The sequence below is a fragment of the Pinus tabuliformis genome, chromosome 6 (assembly GCF_031772625.1).
Source record: "Pinus tabuliformis cultivar Carrire ecotype Pingquan chromosome 6, CPIR1, whole genome shotgun sequence".
NCBI classification, from domain to species: domain Eukaryota; kingdom Viridiplantae; phylum Streptophyta; class Pinopsida; order Pinales; family Pinaceae; genus Pinus; species Pinus tabuliformis.
Window position 1 is genome coordinate 1052037576 of NC_142292.1, and position 18513 is coordinate 1052056088.

Genomic DNA, 18513 nt, shown 5'->3' on the forward strand with positions numbered 1-18513 from the left:
TATTTTTGACAAGCTTGAGGAGGATAACATTTGCTTGATTATAAGCTCATCCTTCGGATGAGTCCAACTTAGTTTAAATTCAAACCCTAAGAAGGAGTGGTTCGTTCCTGTTTGTAATTAAACAGGTCCTTTACTATGAAATTTTAACGAGTCCAGTATAGGAGAAACTCGGCGTTTTTCAATTTTAGAGAGTTTGAAAAAACTTAAGAAGACTCCAGGGTTGACATTTTTCGTAAGTTTGTGTCTCCCAAGCCCGAAAAAGTATAAAATAATACTTGAGAGAACCGCTTGATCTTTTACGACCAAGGAGTACTTTTCGTCATTAGTGCCCTTGATCCGAAAAAGTAAAAAAGTGATCAACGACACATCGTTTTATAACCAATATCGAATTTGAAACGACAAAAATCCGGCAATCTTTTCATGTTTTTACGGTCGGAAAAGAGCTATAAGTGGACCGTCTTTTAATTCTATTTTAACGAGTTTAAAAGAAAAACTCAGCAATCTTTTCATGTTTTAGGAGTCAGAAAAGAGCTTAAAGGTGACTCTAAATGTTTTTCGTCGAAAATGATAGATTTCGCCTGAATAATCCGTTATCCTGCACAAAAACACAAACATTACTCATACCTGTTTGAAATGGATAAAAATGTCGCAAAAATACCTTTCCAAAGTGAAACATAAACAAATTTGCAATTTATTTACTCAAAAAACTTATAAAAAGGGCCTTCGTCAATTCATTTTTACCGTTTGAGTTTTGGGTGAGAAAATAGTGCTTTTGCTCAGAAAACTTCCCGTGAAGATTGCGGAAAATCCAACCGTCGGAATCGAACGCCGTCTTCTCTAGGTAATCCACATCATCCTACTCTTCATTTTTAACCGTTTCAATTTTTGTTTTAGTCATTTATTTCATTTTTGGGAGGGTTTTTAGGCTTAAAACCCGCGCGCGGGGGCCCGCAGGTTTACCGCTGCTAGCCTGCGGACCCCAACTTTTTCTCCATTGAGAAAAATCTCGGGGTCCGCACCTTCCATGTAGACAAGCTGCAGTCCCATGCACTGTGTCTAACCCGGAGGGTGCGGTCCCCGTCATCAAAATAATTCCTAGCAATTTAATTTATCCTTATACTTGATGCAGAGAGTACATCATGCTAGATTGGCGCGAATGAGAGCATGAGGACGTGGATGCTGCCACATGGAATCATCAGCCTTCACTTGATGCTTTGAGGGCGTGCGGCTTGTACAAATTCTGGGCCATTCCTGGCATGAGGGCTCAGGTGGATTTCTTACAGTGTTTGGTTGACAGATGGAGCATACAGGACCAGTGCTTCTTCATTGGTGGTTTGCCTAAGAGAGGTGAAGACTTGACTCTGTTTGGAGCTAGCCCAGGTGGCCAGTCTGTCGATAGCCTTCGGCTAGAGTACTGCAACAGCCAGGCTAGAGACAAAGGGATAGACATAAAGACCATATCCCGTCCTGAACTCATGGTGATTGCATTTACTGTCACCAGACTTTGCGGGGCTGCCGCATTACATATTGCCACCGGATCCCAGATGTGTATGGCAGTTGATTTCTTTCGAGGCACCATCTTCAACTGGTGCGATGCCGTGTTGGCAAATCTGCAAGGCCAACTGACCAGGGCCAAAAATGGACAACTAAAGACCTTTGGTTATGGGGCTTTGGTTGTGAGTTTTGGCCTAGAGAGGGTTCCTATGTTGATCCTGCAACAGCTTACTGTTGGAGCTGGGCTTCCTCGAGAGCCCAAACTGATGCGATGGGTCACAGTCATGGCCTGTCACCCGGACGAGAGGACAGAGGTTGCTCGATTCAAACCTGAGTATTTCCAATGGCTGGAAAACGAGGTCTTTTCTATTCAGGACTTCCCTTACGCTGGGGTATATTTTCGTGGTGACCCAGACATGGCTCTTCCACCAGGAGGGCAGTGGGATGACTCAGGTAAAATCATTTTCAACATTTTTCCTATTTAATTAATTTTTTATTTTTTTTCCATTGTCTCAAAACTGATAGCAAAAATTTCAAATGCAGATGTGGGTCCACAGCGACTAGCTGCTCTCCGGCCTTACGAGAGGAAACAACCAGTTGCACCCGCGCCAGCTGATGAGCCCCAATTTTTGGTAACAATTTGGGCTCATTTGGCTTACTTACCTTGCTCAACCCTTCATCTTTTATCACTTATGCATTCATTTCTTAGTATATTCGTGTTATTTGTAGGAAGAAGGGCAGGCATTATATCTATGTGGCTAATACATGATGATTTCAGGTTTTTTGGCATTAAAGGGAGCAAAGACCACGCAGAAGGAGACAAGGAGACAGCAAAGGTGGCATTGCAGGTTTATAGGGAGGTTTTCTATAGCCTTAAATGACCTCCCTCGTGATCTCCACCCTAACTCCGAGCTCCAACAGCTTTCCCCACCGAGCTTAAAGGCAGCCAACGGATTCTACAGGAACAACAGTTTACAGCAGTTTACTTTTAGTTGGACAGCCGAGCTCCACTAATTGAGGAAGCCAGCTTGATCCTCATAATGTATAAATATTAAGGCCATGGCCTTTGATAGGAGCTTTTTGAAATTTTGAACTACTGTTGCAATTCCTAAGCACGAGCTACAGCTCGGTTTTTGCTTTTTGTAAGCCAGTTTTGGCATGATGTCAGACTCATGATTATTCAATAAAGGCAGGCAGCTTTGGATTCAATTCTGAGTTCTTAAGGGAGCTATAGCTCTCAGGTTAGGGCCCAACCTGAGAGAAATAGACCTCCTTTTCCTTGTATTGTTACTTTTCTTTCCTTTCAGCACTTTATTCCTCTGTTTTGACATGCATTTGGAAATTACAGTTTGCTGATTTGATTTCTTTTATGTGATTGAGTAGGATTAGTTTACGGTTCAAGTGCTTTTAGTTTCTTAGATTAGAGTAGGAGGATCAGCATTCATTAGAGCTCCAAGAAAAGGTTGACAGTGCACTCACTGCCATCTCTGTTTAGAGATTGGGGGTGTAGACCGTACCAACCACCAAAAAAACGCAGTCTTATACTTTCATTCAAGCTGCAACACAGTCATTTCAATTGTAGATCCATCCATGCATTCTGATCTTGAGCAGTACTTCTTCATTCCAACTCCATGCACGATTTTTCTCTGAAGTTTACATTGCTGTTCGTTGATTTAATAACACAGTTAGGATAGGTTGATGAATTCTCGGTTTTGTGCAGATTTGTTTCCTTTACACTGCATTGCATCACTCTGTTATCTTCTTCTTCTTCTCAAATGCGCCCAAGTCACCTACCCAACCTCTGTTCAGCTCGTTTTCATTCCAACACTTCTACTGTTCACGTAGCTCCATCTTTTTGGACTTTTCATTGCTTCCACCCTTCTATCCACCAACCAACTGTACCCACTCTTTCCTCATCTCATATCTCTGTCCCTGAGCCATCATAAGCTCCCTTTCCATCCTACCTATCCACCCATACAACTCCTCCACTCCTCCATCACCCAAAACTCCAACCACAGAACATCCTGTAGAAGTTAGCAGACTTCTTGTAGAAATCTTGAGCTTCCTGTAGGATCCCCTGCAGACATCCTGTAGAAACCTATAACCTCGGTTGCCAAGCACCTGAATGTTGTAGACTTCTGTGGAACGATGTTAGGGATCCCATGGAACCTCTCCTAGCCCTCCTGACCTTTCCCAAGATTTCTTTCCCTTCGAACTACCCCTGCACAGTCAAACCCTAATAAGAAACAAAGTCATAATAACTCCAACCACTTAAGCAAAAATATAAAAACAATGTTCTTTTCAATAGAAGTAATTTAAATTCATGCATCTCATATCACTAGAAGTAATGGCATCATTTCTAGAAGTTTGCACTCCCACCATTGCATCATAGAGATTAAACTAGTCAGATTAGGGTTTACTAGGGTTTCCATGTTTTGTTGGCTTTCAGTTCATTATTGCAAAGTAGGTTAATTTCCTTTGAGATAGCCTTCGTCCATCATTTAGAAAGCTTCTTCTGAGAACATATAGAAGTTGTCTTGAGCCCTAGCGGACTTGTGCCAGCTGACCAAGTGACAACTGCGACAAGAGCTAGTACTTGTGCATACAGCACCGTCGCTTCGAAGTTTGTTACGAACTACTGGGTTGATAAAATTAGAGATAGGAAGCTCCAGGAGTTGTAGCATTATTGCTACAATACTGGAGCCCACCATCTTTTTGGCGCCGTTGCCGGGGAAGCGTCAGAGTACTAGTAATTGTTGCTTTTCTTCTACTTTCCTATTCTTTCCTTCTACTAAGTAGTTTATTTCATTTCCATTCTGCAAAAGTAGCATAGACATTTCCTGCTTTCATAGATTAGCATTTCCTGCTTTCATAGATTAGCATTTCAATTCTGCAATTTAATTTCTGCAAGCGTAGACTAGTATTTCCATTCCTGCAATTCCATTTGAGCAAAGTAGATTAGTTCTTTCCTGCTTTCAATTTAATTCTGCATCTTTATTTCAGTAAGATAGTTAGTTGTAGATCAGTCTGTTTCAGTTTTGCAGGTACCAAAGAAGAAGAAAAAAAAAACAAAAGCAATCAAAAAAGTCTTTCCATTTCATGCCTCGTAGGAATCGAGATAAAATAGGCAAATTCTTACCCAACACCCCCACCACATCACTGAGTCACCCTTCTCTCTTCTTCGGTGATAGTGATCCAGAAGAACCTATAGGTGAACCTCCTGAGATATACGAAGATCCTATAGCAGAAGAAGAATTAGAGACCATCCCATCTGAAGCTATGGCTGACAATAGAAGAGAAGATGAGAGAATAGAAGGTGCCTTTCCCATCCGAGAGACCAATGGAGAGATGAAAATGAAGAACATTAGCCCCTCCGCTTTACCTCACTTCCATGGACTGACTACTAAAGATCCTGATACCTTCCTGTTTGAGTTTTTTGTCCTTTGTAGAACCTATGACTATACTGAAGATGAGAAGAAGCTGAAACTCTTCCCTTCAACTCTTAAGGATGCAGCATTACGCTGGTTCATGGGCTTACCTCGGAATAGTATCACCACTTGCGCTCAGATGCGGCAAGCTTTCAATACCAAGTACCGGGACTACTGTAGGTCCAAGGAAACCAAGGGAGAAATCTTTCGGATGACTATGGGAAATGATGAGTCCTTAGAGGATTATGAGGAGAGGTTCCAACTTAGCTATAAGCGGGCCAGGTGCACACTTGACCCTGAATCCCTCAAGTTGGTCTTGCTCCGAGGAGTCCCTGAAGACCTCTTAGATACCCTTCACATGTTAGCTGGGGGGGATATTTACCAACTGCCTTATGAGGACATCAAGACTGTGTTTAGAAACCACTCCAGGGCAGCTCGGAAACGAGGTAGAGGAAACCTCCTCTCAGCTGGTGTCCCTTTCTCCAAACATGAGTTTGCAAATCAATTAGAAGACCTTAAGAGTGAGGTGAGACAGACCATTGCCATGCAGCTGGACACATTCAAGATCCAACAGAAGAAGGAAGAAGCTGAGAGAGCCTTGGCTATCTTCTACCCTAGATGTACAAGGAGACACCCTAAGAACGAATGCCCATTGCATTCGGTTGAAGTGTGTTTCGTTTGTGAGGAGGACCACCCCACAAACCAATGTCCAACCTTACTGGGATTTAAAGCCATGTACCGAGGGACAGAAGCTCCCACTGAGCCTCTCTATTTCCTCAACCAAAGAAGGCCACAAGGACCTAGACCTTACCAGTAGGGGATGCAAGGGGCACCCCAAGCTTATTACAGCCCCAACCAATTGACTCTTATGCCTTCCTGGGGTCCCCCTGCTCATCCTTCTTGGTATATGCCTCCTCCATGGTCTTACCCACCTCAGTACCCTACTCAACCCACTACTCATTCATATCACTCACATGCCCAGCCGCAGCCTCAGTGGAATGCACCTCAGTCGGGGTGGAGGCCCCAGTACAACACTCCTCCTGCCATTTTGCCTCCACCACCAGTTCAACCTCAACCATCACCCCCTGCTCCTCCAAGGCAACCTCAGATGCCTGCTCAACCGAACCCGAACCCCAACAATAGACAGGCCCAGCAGGTATACACTGGGGAAACATCATGCCCTACTTATGCTGTGGAGATCCAAGAGATCAATCTTCGATCTGGAAAGACTCTTCCGGATCGCCAACCTCCTCCCCCAGAGGACGAGGAAGATAAACAGGAAAGTGAACCAAAGGCTATTCCACCCTTTCCTGAGAGACTAACAACCACCACACAACCCAACCCAGAGGAGGATGAGCTTCTGGGTGAGCTCAAGCAGTTGTGTGTGAAAATACCACTTCTCCAAGCCATCAAGGATGTGCCAATATACAACAAACTGGTTAAGGAAAAGTGTTTCAAACACCCAGGCAGGCGAAAGAGAGATGCTTCAACCATCAATGTCTTAGGACAACTGTCTGACCTTATGTTAGGACAAGTCATCTGCCCAAAGTATCTAGATCCTGGGAGTCCTGTAGTAGATGTCCACATCAATGGCACCATCATACCTCACACCTTGATTGATTTGGGGGCTGCCATTAATGTGATGACCAGGGATACCATGCTCAAACTCAATCTTCAGGGTTCCTTGAGGAAGACCTCGACAGTACTGCAACTAGCAGATCGCTCCACTGTGACTCCCGAAGGGATTGTGGAGGATGTCTTGGTCTCTGTCGACTCTTGGGAATACCCTGCAGATTTCTTGGTTCTGCAACCCAAGGCAAAGCTTACTGGATATCCTCTTATTTTGGGAAGGCCTTGGTTAGCCACTGCAGATGCTTACATAATTTGTCGTGCAGGAAACATGACCATCAAAAATGGTCCTATGCCCAAGCAGCTAGTCCTATACCCTCCTGCCCAACCTTCCTTAGAGCATGACTTACCACTTTGGTTAGAGGAAGGAGAAGAGGATGAAGTGTACTCAGCACCTCTGTGCACCCTAGATACCACTAGAAGAGACCCCCCAACCGAGGATGACTTGATTGAGACCTTGATCCAGAATCCACCTTCCAGTGCACTATCCTTAGAGAAATTGGTGGAGGATGCCCAAGCCAGCACCTTAGTGGATCTTTGTACGACCAACCCTGTCACTCCCAAAGTCAAGAATGTGGAGTTCGGCCCTGAGAGAACATTAAAGATCAGCTCCTCCCTATCTCCTTCCCAGGAAAAGGAGCTGTGTAGCCTGTTGGCTAGCCATCTAGATGCTTTTGCTTGGACCTATAAGGAGATGAAAGGAGTCCATCCTTCGGTTTGTACCCATCACATATACATCAAAGAGGATTGTAAACCGGTTAGACAGCCTCAGAGGAGAATGAATCCAGCCCTTAAGGACATCGTCAAGGAAGAATTGCAAAAACTGTTGGATGCCGGATTCATTTACCCCATCTCCGATAGTGAATGGGTGTCCCCTCTCGTGTTGGTTCCTAAGAAAAATGGGAAGTGGAGAATCTGTGTGGACTATCGAGAACTGAACAAAGCTACCAAGAAAGACCATTTCCCTCTACCTTTCATAGATCAAGTGTTGGATGGACTGGCAGGAAAGAAGTTCTTCTCTTTCCTGGATGGGTTTAGCGGGTACAACCAGATTCAAATCAGCCCGGAAGACCAAGATAAGACCACCTTCACTTGTCCTTGGGGTACCTTCGCCTACTGAGTTCTTCCCTTTGGGCTATGCAGTACTCCTGCTACCTTCCAGAGAGCTGTCTTGAGCATCTTCTCGGAGCTGGTCCATGATGCAGTGGAGATCTATATGGATGACTTCACTCCTTATGGGGCCAACTTCCAGGAAGCATTGTCCAATCTGGGAAAAGTCCTAACCAAATGCATTGAGATGAACCTGTCCCTTAGTCCTGAAAAATGTGAATTCCTGATGACTGAAGGGACCGTGCTAGGCCATACCATTTCTAGCCAAGCGTTACAGGTGGATCCTAACAAAATTGCTCTCATCAAGAAGGTTCCACCTCCTCAAAAGGTAAGGGATGTTCGGAGTTTCTTAGGATTAGTAGGGTATTACAGGAGATTCATTAAAGACTTCAGCAAGCTAGCCTCGCCATTGTTTGGCATGTTGGCAAAAGATGTGGAGTTTAAATGGACTGATGATTGTCAGAGGGCTTTGAATGAATTGAAGGACAAGTTGGTGTCAGCCCCAATCTTGAGAGGTCCAAACTGGGCCCTACCTTTCCACATCCACACTGATGCCTCGAACAAAGCCATAGGTGCAGCTTTAGGACAAGTTGAACAAAAACTTCCATATGCCATTTATTTTGTTAGTAAAAACTTGTCCAAAGCTGAACTGAATTACACTGTAACTGAGAAAGAGTTTTTGGCTGTGGTCGATGCACTGAACAAGTTCCGACACTATATCACTGGCTATCAAACATTCGTACATACAGACCATGCTGCAATTAGATATTTAATGAATAAACTAGATGTGAATGCTCGTATTATTAGATGGTTACTTTTGTTGCAGCAATTTGATTTGACCATTGTTGACAAACCAGGTAAAGAAAATGTTGTTGCTGACTTTTTATCTAGATTGGATTTGTCTGCAAATGAGGATGGAACAGTGGATGACCATATGCTCGATGAACATCTGTTTGCTATCTTAGCACTCTCTCCATGGTTTGCTAATATAGCAAACTACCTTGTTTCAGCACAGTTCCCTCCGCACCTATCTTCAAGAGAGAAGAGCAGAATCATCAGAAAAAGTGCCTCATTTACTTGGATCGGGGGCAATCTGTTCAAGCTTGGCCCCGATCAGATCTTAAGGCGTTGTGTAAGGGAGGAGGAAGTCTTTGATATCCTCCTCACCTGTCATGATGGGCCTTGTGGAGGACATTTTGCAGCAAAGAGGACTGCCTTCAAAATCCTGCAGGCAGGCTACTATTGGCCCACACTTCATCAAGATGTCAGAAGATATATCAGCCAATGTGACCAATGCCAAAGAATGGGGAAACCGACTCAAAGGGATGAGATGCCTCTCCAACCTCAAGTGACTCTTGAGCCATTTGAGAAGTGGGGTATGGACTTTGTGGGTCCAATCAACCCTCCTTCGAGGCAAAGGTCTTACATCATTGTGTGTACTGACTACCTGACAAAGTGGGCAGAGACTAAAGCCATCAAAGCAGCAACAGAAGAGAAGGTGGCCGAGTTCTTAAGAGAAAACATCTTCTACAAGTTTGGCTACCCAAGAGAGCTGGTCACCGATCAAGGGAGCCAGTTCACATCCAACCTAGTTGAAGATCTACTAACTCATCACAAGATCAAGCATAGGACTTCCACCCCCTATCACCCTCAAGCAAATGGGCAGGTGGAAGTCGCCAATAGAGGATTAGAAGGGATCTTGACTAAGGTGGTGAGCAGCAGTAGAAAAGACTGGGCAGATCGCCTGGTTGAGGCCACATGGGCTTACAACACCACCTGGAAGACCACCACCAGCTTCACACCTTATGAGCTGGTCTATGGGAAGAAAGCTTTGCTGTCCATTGAGTTCGAGTACAACACTTTGCGGATGGCAGCTCAGCTAGATCTAGATCTCAGCCATGCACAACAAGAAAGATTATTGCAGCTGAATGGACTGGATGAGCATCGAATGCAGGCCCTCCTTCACTCGGAAGTGGTTCAACTTCAGAGAAATGTGTGGCATGACCAACACCTCAATGACAAGCAATTCCAGCCAGGAGATTGGGCCTTGTTGTATGACTCCAGATACAAAGATTTCAAGGGAAAGTTGAGAACCAGATGGCTGGGGCCATATGCAGTGGAAAAATGTCATGACAATGGATCTGTCCTTATTCGAACCATTGACGAGGAAGCCATCCCCATGCTTGTCAATGGGCATCGATTGAATATCTACAGGAAACCTCTCTCAAGACAAGAGTTCATCAAAACTATGGAGAAATCAGTGCTGGTCATAGAGAAGGGTTCTGCCTCTCCTTTGGGCATACCCTGAAAGATCTAAAAAAAAGAATAAAAATAAATAAATAAATAAATAATAAATAATAAAGATCCTTGGGTGAAAACCTTTCTGAGGCGCCCAAGGCAGGTGGTAGGGGTGAAAACCTCATTGAGGCGCCCCTATTGTCTTTCAAAAAAAAAAAAAAGAGATTTGAAAAAGATGCTTGAGTGAAAACCTCTCTGAGGCGCTTAAGGCAGATGGCAAGGGTGAAAACCTCATTGAGGCGCCCCTGTTATCTTTCAAAAAAAAAGAAAAAAGAAAAAAAGAAAAAAGAGAGAAAAAAGCAATAAGCAAAAAAGACAAGGACAGCAAGTTCATAATGTAAAATTGCATGCAGGTTGCAGGTGTTCTATGGAGGAGAGGAAGCCTTTCAACTCAAAGCTAAGGATCCTTATCATGCTGTCAGGAGACCTCACCAGCACCTCCTCCAAGAATACTCATTCTCTCCAAGGTATGTGCAATTTTATCACGGCTTGAGTCTTCTACAGGAAGACGCAAATTTTCTACAGGAAGATGCAGATTTTCTACAGGAAGATGCAGATTTTCTACAGGAAGGTGCAGACTCTCTACAGGAAACACAAACTTTCTAGAGGAAGCTCTGTATTTCTACAGGAAACTTCCTGTAGAAGTTCAGGACGGCCCAGAATCCATTTTATGAGGAGATCTAACGACTAAGGATCGGTTTGGACGCATGCAAGCTATTGTTATCTCCCTTGCACATTGTTGTCACCTCATCTTGCCATCCTTGTCGACATGCAACGAAGTTATCTGCACCAGCAAAGCAGATCGATGAGTTATCAAGAAAAAGCAATTTTTAAATAAAATAAAAATGCTGAGATCTCATACCATATCCATCCCAGTCATCCAGAAGCCCTGGGAGTGTGATCGGGAGGCCAGATCCTTCGTCGTGCAGCATGCACCCAAGGAGGAAGAACTGTTACAAGACATCCCGTGGGAGTCCTGTAACAGTTAAGCCCGCTAGAGTGTATACTATCCACAACGCTGGCCATATGCAATGAAAACGCGGACGCATGCAGCCAAGCATCAAATCCATCGTCGGCAGCCTGTAAACGTGAACCTCCGGGCCTGTGCAAATTCACCAGCAGCAGATAGATCCATTCATCATCGTCCAAAACCTGAAAAATCGTGTTGCAGCCGCGCAGGTAAGTGTCTCGACCCTTTCTTCCGTCAGATTGCATGAATTTTACTTTGAATTGTTTGCAAAGTGTGAAGTGAATGGGTTGAGCGGCTGTATGGCCAGTTGACTGGCCACGTCGACCGGTTAATGGTCCAGTCAGATGTTTGGGTGGCGGCCGTGACAAAAGGAATGGGCAGCACACACGTGAGAGCAATCCCCGTCGGGAAAAACGGATTTAGCAGAAGAAACGACGGCGGATCTGCTGGAGGGATGATGCGGTAGTGTTACACTAAAAAATGTCACCATGGCTATTTACAGTTAGTATGGCTCTATCAACAGTCATGCTATCCTCCTAGGAAAGTCTTATGCCTCTGCTCTCCATGTCAAACTCCAAAAAGAGAGAAAGTCTTTATAAATGTATTTATCTCTGGGTACGCAGATTCTCTCAACCTTACCTGCGGTACGCACCCAATGTTCACAAAAGCTGCGTACTTGTACGCTCTGTATGTAAAGGGGCAGGTGCGTCCCCCTGTAAAGGTCAAAATGCGCAAGTTTCATCTTTAAAAAGTTACTTGTGGTCATTTCTAGAGCATTCTAGAAGGTTGTTCGACGTGTATTGAAAGCCTCCAGCTGGTTCATGTACCCCTACCAAAGAGGAACTTATCCCATCAATGAGGGAGCTATCCCATCCAAAGAGGGGATTATCCCATTGATGGTGGACCTGATTAACTTCCTCTTGAGCACTATAAATACAGGCATTGGGCCAGAAGGAGGAGAGGTTGGAAGCTAAACATTTCTAAGGGTAGATGCTGCTGGAATTAGGACTCCCATTTAGAAGCTTGTGAGGAGAGATTGCCATCTTTGCTTGTTCTATTTGGAAGTGGGTGAGCTTTGTCAAAGTAAAGGAGAACTCTTGATGGACCCTGGGAGGGACTTGCACAACACCAAGGCTCAGGTTGTAATTGTTCCTTTTGTTTCCTATTAATGCAAATGAGTCCATTCTTCTCAATAACTTGTTATTTATGAGTTGTTTCATGTACTCCTTGGTCTATGTGTTAAATATGTTTTATTCTATGAGATTATCAAGTGCTATTTAATCGTTTGATTGTTAGTGGATGCAGGTTTCAAAGTGAAGGAGGAGCTCATCCGGATCAGCGAGGCTGGACTGCTACAACAGCGTTGGATTACAGGTAGGATCTAAACACTTGATTTCTTATATAGTAAATGCATGTTTAGAGAAGGATTGCTCTTGTTTGTCTTGTTTGTCACTAGAGAGTCTTAGGCTCCTCGGGAGGTTGGTTGTGTCCGCACTATCGACTCTTTCTGCCTGACAAATTGGCGACTCCACTGGAGATTCCATTGATGTGAAAGTTTTTTCCTTTGTATGCAACTTTGATCTGAGAAAAGTCATTTATTTTCTGGTTTTTGGCTCTGTGACTTTGTTTTTGGGTGGGTTAGCTTAGGGTTAGATTGAATTTAGCTTTTCTTGGTTTTTTTAGTAGTACGCACCCTCTGAGTATTGCACAGTGCGTACTTGTACGCACTGTTGCTGTGTGCACAGAGCGGGCCCGCACCTGGCTTAACCGGTTGCCTGCGTACCCTGCTAAAAATTAAGAAATTTCCATTTTTTGCATTTTTTCTCTTGGATTTTGCTTTTTATTAGTTTTTACTGCCCAGATCCATTAGTCTCTTGTCAAAGATTTTCACCTGAACTTGTTTCGATAGCATTGAGTGTTTTAGTGGATTTCATAGAAGTTTAAGCCCTAGGGTTTGATTTTTGAGTAGGTCTTGTAGTGACTTTGGTGGTAGAAGTTGTCAAGCCTTAGATCTCTCTGGTTTTGTCACCCTTCTTAGAAGTCGGACCTGTCATAAAGTCTACCTGTGAGAGTAACTTACCTTTGAGTTATCTCTTTGGCAAATTTCGAAGTGCTTGTTGATTGAGTATTGAATTCCATTTTACAAAAAGAACAAAAAGATTTGAGTTTTGTTTTGACTGGTCTTTTGATTCTGCATTAGCTGGTCCTTGACTTGATTTTGGTCAAGTAAAACAACCTAGAATCATCCTTGTAGGCTTTTGCCTCGTTAGGTTTGCTTAGAGTAAATTTCTTTTTGATTTGCTTGTGAGTCAAGTTTTCATAGATTTTATAGTTTTTGAGATTGATTTTCGTTAAAATAGATTTATATGCTTTATTAAATAAGTGAAAATACAAAAACATCTCCTTTGAAAAGTTTTGTTTCAAGTAGCTTTGAACAGTTTTGAAAGAAAAAGAGTTTTTCGTGCACGTAAGGAGTGGTCGTGTTTGTATGCTTGGAAAGATAAAGAGAATTGTTTCTTTGATTGTCTTTACTAAGAAAGTTGTTTTCTATAAGATTTGCATTTCTCAACTCTCTTAGTTAGGAATTTCATTGAAAGAGAAAAGTAGCGTAAATCATCTTAGGTGCATCTTTGTAGTGGTTTGGGTCGAGTCTACACACCATTGGTTTCATTTCCGCTACCCTTTGTCTTTAAGGAAAACCATAAAATTAACGCTTAAAGTAAAATCAACGTAGTAACTTTTATTTACTAGGGCTTTGAAACACCAATTTAGATCAGGCTAGTGTCTTGGAGTAGGGGAGTAATTAACTCTCCAAGACAACAAAACCAAACAAGTAGCTTATCTTGTGATAGAATAAATCCAATTGTCTCATTTGTACTCTGGGAAAGCTCCTCTTAAAGGAGAAGCACGAGCTCGTGTCCGAACCAGTGAGGGGATCAATCCCCCCTCATTGGGAACGATGCCAGACATGCACGTATTACAAATGGTAAACCTCGGATTAACCATTATCGAGGAGCCAGGGGTCACTTTTCGGTAAACCTTGGATTATTGTCAAGGAACCGGCAAGGGGGTTGAGCTTGATACTCTACCCTTGCGTGCTGTCGGAGTGTAGACTGTTCCCCCAGGTGCATTTGTTGCGGTTGGTAACCTTAGTGACCATTATCTTTAGGATTCTACCGAGGTGACGGTGGAGGGAAGATCCCACTGTACCTAGAGCAGACGTCGGCTAGACTCACTTGGATTTTCCGGGGGGTTCACTTCACTCGAGACGTTAAAGTGGAGGAACTTGTGCCGGTCTATTCATTAAGCAGGTTGCCGGGGTAACTGTTCCACCCGCCACTTCTGTACTGAATCTGGCGATGTTGGGTTTCATCTCCAACTAGCGTTTTCGGTCTGGAAGGCTACTGTTTGTGCTTGGTTTGACGCCCTAGATTCTTTAGGCGTGTGATTCAAATTTGTTTGGTTCTTTAGAGACTTTAGGTGGTTTGATTTGAGATTTTACTTTGTTTTCGTGTGTAGTAGTTAAAAGTTTTTAACTGTGGTGGAATTACCGAGACAGTCCCGTAGACTTCGGGGCCAGTCTCCTGAAGTTGTTTCTGTGGCCGAATTGTTGAGGAGATCCTGTAGACTTCGGGGTGACCCTCCTCGAGACGACCCCAGTAATCTAGAAGGTTTGAAGGTCCTTGTAACTCCTCCTAGTGGTAGTAGAGTAGGTTCACCTGAAGAAGGAGAATCTTCCTTGGTGGTCCATCCAGATTATCAAAGTCTAGAGATAGGTTATAATCCCGAAGCTGTTACAGTTTCTGAGCTTGCTGGTAGTTTTTTGTCTACTAGTGATATAGGCGAAGAACCTGAAATATCTGAACCTGTTACTCCGACTTCTAGTGTTCCAGATTCACCAAGAATAGAACGAGTTATCACCGAAAATCTTCCTACTGGTTTGATTGCTATTGAAGAACTTGCTCCAGAAGAAGAAATAGGTGTCTCTAACCTTGAAGATCAAATTACTATTGATCTAAGGGAGCGTGAATCCATCTTTTACAGTCCTCCTAGAAGTACTACTTGGTACCTTTCGTTAACCAATTATTTAGACAACTCAGGGGTAGGTTTTTCTACACCTCGTACTCCCTTTCCACCTGGAGGTATTTATACTCCTGTAAATATGTCTGGTCAGTCGTCCGTGTTTACTCAAACTCCTGAATCTTTCTTACACGGCGGTCCTTCTGTTCCCACCGGATATCAATCACTTTCTGGTACCTTTGCAGGAGCATCTCCTCAACCCATTGATCATGGGTTATCAGCTGGAAACAATGGTAATATGCCATTGGGTGTAGGAGACATTTACATGATGTTAGGTTCAGTTCCCGTTTCCCAACCTCAAGGTGGCCAATTACCGCCTGGGGGGCAGCCTCAGTTAACGCCTGGGGGGCAACCTCAAGGTACACAAATCATGTCTGGGGGGCAACCTCAAGGTCAGTATGTACCTATGGTGCAATACATGCCTCAAGGTCAACCCCAGCCTCAATATGTACCCCAGGGTCAACCTCAGTATCAATATTTACCTCAAGGGTATCAACCCCAAGGGTATCAACCTCAAGGGTATCAACCTCAAGGTCAAGGTCAACCCCAGTATCCATATTTACCTCAAGGTTATCAACCTCAAGGTCAATACTCAGGTCAAGGTTATCAACCACCTCAAGGTCAGTCATATGTTCAAGGTATGGGAACTGCACCTTTCAATTATCAATCCTATCCTCAATCCGGTTATGGATCTCAGTATCCTCAACCTGTTACTGGTCAATACCCCGGAATGTTAGTGTGGGATCCATCACAGGGTCAACAGGTGTTGCAGCCAAGTTTACAGTTGGTACCTCAAGCTGGACAACCCGTAGTTTCTGGTCCACCCCAGCAACCGCAACCTGTCCAGTCAAATGTTTAAACTTCTGTAACTTCGGTAGTTACTCAGCCACCAATTGCACCTAGTACTCCATCTCAAACAGCTGCTGCAACTACCGCTACATCTGCCGCACTTACTTCTGGAGTATCGACAGCTCCGGTTTCTACTGTCTCTGCAACCACTCCTCAGACATCTTTACCGTTGTCTGGATCTACGATTCAAACCACGGTCCAGATGCCTACAAGTCAGCCTGGCATAAGTACGGTTGTCACTACTCAACCTCAATTTGTTCAACAACTGTACCAGGGACAGTACCAACATGAGCAAGCTGTCCAACAGCTGGTTTACCAGTATCAACCGTATCCTGGGTACACTTATCAACAACCTCAACAACCCCAGTACGGTCCGGTTAATCCTGGTTTTCCAGGAGGATATAATATCCCGAATGCAACGCCTATTCCAAGTTATCCTAGATATCCTCCTCCTGGGGCTGGTGTCATGACTCAGAGTTTTAGGGATCTGAACCGGCAGTTACCGTTTATCGCAACTTTGGATTTACCAGACTTGACGCGCCTAACGAACGATCCAATTCAATATCTTCAGTTCTGGCCGCCAATGCCAAATAAGTTGCCTAGTGATATACCCAAGTTCGAAGGTAAGTCTGGAGAGGATCCGTCCAATCATGTGATGACTTACCACCTCTGGTGTGCTTCAAATTCTATCTCGAATGATTCGATCCGCTTACGTCTTTTCCAGCGTACACTCATTGGTCTCGCAGCCAAGTGGTACATTGAGTTACCACGGGCCTCTTTTTATAATTTTAGCGAGTTAGCTACCTCGTTCTTAACTCACTTTCATTTGTCGATCAGATACGATAACGACACGGAGTTATTAACTTCACTAAAACAATCGACGTCCACGTATATTTCTGATCACATTCATGAGTGGAGACGTCGAAGAAGGCTAGTGAAAGTTTTTATTCCGGACCAAATCTTAGCTGAATGGTTTGTTAAATCATTATTACCGAAGATTACTGAAGATGTAGCTAAGGCCGGAGTAGTTACTGAGGAGCAAGTCATTGCTCAGGCGCAGTACCTTGACTTAGTTTATACTCAGTCGGGTACGTTACACGAGAAGATTCCGGATCTTCCAAAATCGAATCAAATCGTTGTTGCTCCTTCGGGATCCCATGCCGCTGATGGTATGATTGGTATCGTGAATACAAAGAGTAAGAAGAAGTCTTCCAAGGCTTCAACTACTCCTATAATCACTTTGCCCGATTCCCCGACAGGAGAGTCTTCTCCTGAACTTTCCGCCGATATTCACGCTGTAGAGTCATCTACGGCCAAATCAAAAAACGGTGGAAAGAAGAAAGGAAAGAAGAAGGCTAAAGCAGACAAGGCTCCGAAGGAGAAAATGGAAAAGTCGGAAACCAATGACGAAAAGCGCAAACCTCGATATCCTTGTCTTATTTGTGAAGAGGATCATTTTACAAGAGATTGCCCTCATCGGGCCGAGGTTGTGAAAATAGTCAAAGGTTCTCCCACTCCTGCTGTGTTAAAAGATCCATTTCCAAAGCAGGAAAGTAAGATGATAGGTTCTTCCTCGACTGCCAGTGAAGAACCCATTTTGATGATGTCTCATGTGAGGATTGCGACTCGATCGCAAGTTTATGGTAGTAAGAATCCTGTTGATGGTAAAGAAGCAGAATCTTCTCATTCTAATCCATCAACCTCAGCTCCTGGTTCCGATCCACTACAGATCGAAAAACCTAACCCGGACTTAGTAATTAAACCGCCCGCCAAGGGTGTACTTCGAAGGTCTGCTTTCAATCCACATGCGAGAGCGGCCCAGAATTACAACATTGTTGAGGACTTAGCTGTTTCACCCTCAGCAATGTCGGCTTTAGAAGTGCTGCAATCATGCCCAGCACAACGAAAATTACTTTTGTCGGCTATCGGAGCTGTTGATGTTCAGGACCCGAATCTGATAATCTTCGATCTAGAAAATAGTACACCGCGTCTACCCCATCAAATGGCTTTCCAAATTCCAGTGATAGTCAAAAACAGGCCTATTCATCGGACTGTGATTGATGAGGGAGCTTCTACGTGTATTATGTCGATTCAATGTTGGAGATCGCTTGGTTCTCCTTCGTTGAACCAATCCCCCACCATCCTTAAGGCCTTTGATGGCCGTGGGTTCCGTCCGTTTGGTATTCTACAGGAATTGCCTATAGGGGTAGAAGGTAAAACCGTTAGTCTGGATGTGGAGGTGGTTGATGCCCCTCTAGACTACAACCTTCTTTTGGGTCGAAGTTGGTCATATGCTATGACAGCGGTCGTTTCATCGGTCTTCAGAGTAATTAAGTTTCCATATAACGGTAAGATCGTGACGATTGATCAGCTGACATACTTTTCATCCGACCCAGCCTCTTCAGAGAGTATCCAGCATGTCGGTAAGACGACAATCCCTTATAGGGACGTTGGCGTAGGTTTAGTTAAAGATTCCGGTTTACTGGGAACTTTTCCTTTCCCTCCAATCAACGCAGACCCTTCATTTGCATCAATTCATATGATTACATCAGAAAACATTATTTATGATGATCCTTGGATTGTCCCATCTGAATCTGAGATAGACTCATTCGGTGATGCTATGCCTTTGAGTCCATATGAAATTGCTTATGAAGC